The sequence below is a fragment of the Silene latifolia genome, chromosome Y (assembly GCF_048544455.1).
Source record: "Silene latifolia isolate original U9 population chromosome Y, ASM4854445v1, whole genome shotgun sequence".
NCBI classification, from domain to species: Eukaryota; Viridiplantae; Streptophyta; class Magnoliopsida; order Caryophyllales; family Caryophyllaceae; genus Silene; species Silene latifolia.
Genome location: NC_133538.1, coordinates 204,537,973 through 204,543,972, shown reverse-complemented (window position 1 = coordinate 204,543,972; position 6,000 = coordinate 204,537,973).

Sequence of the window (6,000 nt, the reverse complement as noted above, 5' to 3'; positions counted from 1 at the left end):
TTTTTATGACATATGAAAGAATGAATTATCGTTAATTATATGTTTCATGTTGATGTGAACACGAGTTTGGTAGTAAGGTGGTAAGATAAGTTTAAGTAAGGTATGATGACGTGATTATGCTTATGAATGACTCGGTAGCAGGTAAACCGAGTTGGGTAATTTGTTGTTGCATAGTATGACATAAGCCTTAATTGTTGAGACGATATGGTGTGCTTAAGTAATAATAGTAATACGTGAACGAGTATGATAACTGGTGGCGAATTCCGAACTTAGTTTGGAATCGACACGCGATATTGTTTTTGCAGGAACCATCTATTTACTTCGTATTTCTGACCGAGTACTTAACTATACTTGACCGAGTGCGAGTGCTTACTAGACCGAGTAGACCTCACCCGATCTAGTTAGGAAGCTATGACGTCGGGATGTGGAAATTTTCTGCAGATACTCGACGAAATAGCGCCTACTCGATTGAGTAGAGGGCACTCGATCGAGTACCCTAGACACTCGATCGAGTTGGTTACTGTACAGTGATTTTGCGGGTTTCTTAAAACCCTTACTCTTTCTTATTCTCCTCATTCTTCTTCCTTATTTCGAACCCTAAGCTCTAAAACTCCTCAAAATCTCTCATACTCTTGTGTTGGGGGTGATTAGTTTGGGTTAATTGCTTGTTAGTTTTTGTTCTTTTATTTTCCCTATTTAATCAAGGTATGATCTTTCCTCTATTTACATGTTTTTATTGCTTTAAATTGTGGGAATGAAGGTGGAATCTGAAATTTTCGATTCATAGGGGCAAATTATTGCTTTTAATTGTTGTAATATGATCCACATGCCTTCTTTCCTTGATTGTTGGTGATTAATTGCTGTAAAATAGACTAGAAATCACAATTTGGGGGCCGAAATTTCTAGGGTTATGAAATCAAAAATTTATTTTGATTGTTTTACATTGATTTGATGATGGAATTGAGTACTATACATTGTTTATATCATGTTGAAGAATGAATTTTGATGATTTTCACCATAAAAAGTTGCCTTAAAACTCCGTGTTAAAAGTGCCCCAAATGGAGATTCGTTTTCCATATTATAAATTTGGTGTTGAATATGAATGTTTAGGTAAGGTATAAACTTCAATATGATAGGAGTGATGTTAATTGATGGTGAATATGTCAAAATCGTTACAGCTGTAAAGACCGTGTGACAAGTTTAATTGAGTTGTTTGTTTCTAATATTGAAGGTTGATGATGATATGTTTAAATTTCTTCTCTATGAGTATGTCTGAATATCCCACATGATGTTAAGTAATTATATGAGATAGCATATTGAGTCAGTAAGTAATATCCGAACTAGTTGAGTCGATAGTGTTAACATGCTAAATTATTCAACTATGGAGACCGTCTGAATCTGAATTACCATAAAATGAGGTTATATATATCAAAATGGGAACTTGCTGGTGAATTGTGTACCTATCTGAGTATGTAAAGTCCAATTGCACGAAGTATATGCTTTACATGTTTATGCAAGTTGCTTAAGTTATATGCTGAAACAGATGCCGAGACTGAACATAGGGACCCGACAAAGCAAAAGGGGCAGGGCTTCACCGCTTGAGACTGGGGAGGGGAGTGGACCCGTGGTACCCGCGGTACCGGAATACCCTTCAGTAGTGTTTGTAGATTTCAAACAAAGAGAGTGTTTTGTGGTTTTGCAAAAATGCAAGATGAGGCCAACCCGGTGTGTGGATACCACACTTCTGACTGATTTGGGAATGGAGACGGATGTCCGTCACATATTTGAGACCTTGGGCTTTACGGGTTTGTATCGGCTGAGGAAACATTCCTACCCTTTTCTTACCTTGGAGTTTATGAGCTCCTTTAGTTATGACCCAGCTGCCCAAATCGTTGAGTTTCGGTTGATGAACACAAGTTTCTTGCTTACTATGGACCTTTTCGCTTCTCACCTTGGGTTGGCCAAGGCCTCCCAAGGATTCCATCACTGATATTCCTGCTGAGTGCGGTGTCTGCCGCCTAATGCCTTGTCTTACCGGGAAACCAGCTCCCACCTCAAGCAACATGTTGATTAATGATGTTCAGCATGTTACATTGAGGATCTTTATTCGTTCTCTCTCGAACCTCCTTTATATTAGACCGGATATCAGTAAACTGAACAATCATGAGGTGTTGCTTCTGATGTCTTACTTGAACCCGGAGCGGGCCAGAAAGGTGGTCTTCAATGCTCCTGCCATCGTCTGCACTAGCCTTGCTTTGATGGCTACCGCCACTTCCCGTGCACTGAGTTGTGGCGCCATCGCCACTCGGTTAGCTGAAAAGCTAACCTCCTTTGAGGCTTCTTCGGAGTATGTGCCTCTGGCTACACTGGTGCCTACGATGGACCGTGACTACTATCTCGACCTGAAATGGTTGAGAACTTTGGCTGACGGTAGCCTAGCCTGGAGAGTGTGGGGGATGAGTTGGATGGGGATCCCGGCTCCTGAGCACCTTCCACCGATCGAGCCGTTAGAGCTAGTGGTGACAGCTGTTAACTCCGACGAGGAGGAGGAGGATGATGACGTGCCCCGCCAGTTGCAGACCTACCTCATTGATGACACGATTCTCGAGGTGATTCCCGAGCCGAGGAAGGGGGAGAACGCGGCGGTAGCGGAGGAGAGGCCCAGGTTGGGGCAAGGACCCCGTCAAGTGAGAGAGAGGACCGCTGAGACTAGACCACGACCTGTAGCACCACCGCAGCAACACCCTTTTCCTTGCTACCCTTACCTCGACACCCCGGAGACGCGATCGAGCTACTTAGCAGAGAGAGTGTCATCTACCTTGACACTCCGGAACATGCACGAGATGGCGTACACTCAGGGGATTGGGACAGAGGGACCGCATCCGGTATGGTGGAGTGGAGTTGGGAACAATAGTGGGGTTTTCAACTCTTACGGGGTGGATCAGTTAGCTTGGGGGATGCCTCAGTCCTTTGCCTATGGTGGCTTGACCCCATGGTACGTAGGTCCGGGAGCTGGAGCGGGAGTTGATGCAGGCATTGGGTCATCGGGAGCGGGGACTTCGGAAGGCGATGGTGGTGGTGATGAGGTGATGAAGGAGGAGGAGCAGCAGCAGCAGGAGTGATACTCCTATATCTTTATTCTTGGTTATAGTCGTTGGTGTTGGATGTTAGTAGTTATTAGTAGTTAGAACTTTTACTTTTGGATTTGTATGCTTGGCCATAAGGCCGGATTTGATAGTTGACTTTGTTGTAGGATTTTGTGAGTCGGGAGGTCATTCCGACTCAAGTTATGTGACTAGTATGTATATATACATGTGGGTTATGACAGGTTTTCCAAGGCTTCTGACCTGTAAGTACTCGACAGAGTACCCCATACTCGGTCGAGTAGCTGCAGGTATGACAGAATTGATGCATTCTGATCTCAGGGCTACTCGATCGAGTAGCCAAGACACTCGATCGAGTAGCGGGCACTCGATCGAGTACCACTAGTTACTCGATCGAGTAGCACTGTTACAGGAACTTTTGAAAATTAAAAATCGTTTAATTGTTATATAATTGCGTGTTTGATGTTTAACATGGTTATTAGTGACTGGCAACATGTTTGGACCGTTCATTTCATGTGTTGGAAGTCGTGCTTGGTTTTAAACGCGTATTTGCAACGAATAAGGGAGTTGTAATTATTCTTATTGCATTCGTTTTACATCCGTTTTGTCTACAAGTTATATTTCACCGAACTCTATATATACGAATTCAAATGATATGCTTATACATGCTTGACAGTGACTAGTTGTTCCAACATGGTTGTATATATCTTTTTGTTGGACTGGTTGTACGAGTAATATGATAATGTCTATAATGAATAAGAAGGTTTGGATTTATGTTACAATGCAAGTAATAAGTAACATGTGTGGTATATTGGTGGTGAACTTCGGGGACGAAGTTCCTTTTAGAGGGGAAGAGTAATGTCGCAAAATAAAAAGGCTGATTTTGAGGTTATGTTGTTGTTTGTTTATAATGCTTTGTTGTTTAATTACAAAATTTTCTATTGCTTTGGTCACATTGCTTGTATGAAGCTGTAATTGGTTACCTTAGTTTGTTGAGTAATTCATGCGTCGAAGTGAAAAGTATGTTTAAAAGATGGTCATAAAGAGATAGTTGTGGTGCAATGTGTCGTAGTTGAATTGCGTTGTTGGGTAACATGGTGGTATAGTCGTGCGGCATGAAGTTGATATGAATATGTTTCGTGTTGATAGTTGTTACTAATGAGTGGGGTAATGTCATATATGATGAGTGATCGTTGTTTGTGCTGGTTCGTATTGCGAGGTTGATGTTTTACATATGATAGTTTGTAAGAATTGATATATACATATAGAGTGACAGTTGATGATGATGACATATGGGAATGGTATTTCCGGGGAGTAGTGACCTGTGTCGAAAGAGGAGTGGTGTTGTTGTGTTTCCGTGTCGAGTGCGTTGAGATAGGTGAGTTGAACTTCGGGGACGAAGTTCTTTTAAGGGGGGAAGACTGTAATACCCGCCCTTTTAGAGACCCTTTGACCAGCGTTGACTGACCTTGGGAGCGGTAATAGTTCTTAGAAGTGCGTGCCAAAGCTATCTTGGGTTACGAGTTATGTGTGGTACTCGATCGAGTAGCGTGGTTACTCGATCGAATAGGGGTCACTTGATCGAGTATGTGGGGTACTCGATCGAGTATCGGGTTTTCAGCGAGGGTTTTTAATCGCGTTTTGTTAAATCCGCAAATCATTTCCGCCTCATTCCTTCTATCCTTTAGTCGCCTCTTTCCCTTCCCTTCACCATAAAACCTCCACGGAAGCCTTTTGAAGGTTCTTGTGCCTTAGGAGAGCGTCACTTGAGTCGGGTAGCGGTCTTTTGCCGGGTTTCTCCTTATAGGTATGTCGTCATCATCATCCGTATCCTTGTCTTTGCAGTTAGGGTTCGCTTGGTAGTAATAGATGATTCTGTTGTGGTTATAGGCATTGCTTGATTGCTGGATATGTCGTATGTTGGCATGGATTGGTTGCAGTTGCGTAAAGGTAGGTTCGCCTACTCAGTTTCCATAGATGGTCTAGTATGTCGGTTGTTGTGGTTGTATTGTGGTTGTTGTGTATTGTCGAATTCGTATTGCAGCGGTTGTTGATTGTGATTGTTTGTCTCTGGTTCTCGAGATGCGTTCTCGGCTGAGTGGAGTCACTTGCGGGAGTGGCTTCACGCCCTAGTTTCGCCCTCCGTGGAACCCGCCACGGGAGGGGATGTGCACATTAATAGGACAAGGTTATCGCTCGGTATGATGAGCGGGGATTTGGTGGGTACGGCTGCGGTCCCCCACTGGCAGGGCTGGTCCAGTGGACAGTCGGTGATGGACATTGATCGGTGTGTGTGTGCTTGTGTGTGACTGATTGTGTTGTATTGTATTGTTAGGTGTTGTTGGCATTGTTGTGTCTTATCTCAGTACTGACCTTGTGTGGTTGTCTTGTTGTTTTATCTGTCTGCCGTGATCCTTTATGGTGAACAGTCAGTCTTAGCAGGTGTTGATATCGTTGATAGCGGAGTCCGGGCAGGGATGAGTCTTCACGAGATTTGATAGTAATAGCGAGTAGCCTTTGAGTTGTATCTTTTATATCGTCAGTTGGTTTTAAATCACTTGTAATATAACATAATAGTTCTTTTATCGACATTTGATTATTACTGTCCTCGGGCAACCGAGATGGTAATGCCCTTATATGCTAAGGAAGGCCTAGTTAAGGCTCCTCTGGATATGGGGGTGTTACATAGCTGGCAAAGTAGCAGCCCTGAGCAGGTTCATCTCAAGATCCTCAGATAAGTGCAGGTTATTCTACGACATACTAAGGAAGAGCCAAAAGTTCGAGTGGGCCGCAGACCAGGAGTAAGCATTCAGAGAGCTGAAACACTACCTCAGCAACCCACCATTGCTGTCAAAACCGGAACTAGGAGAACCACTGTTCCTCTACCTGGCCGTCA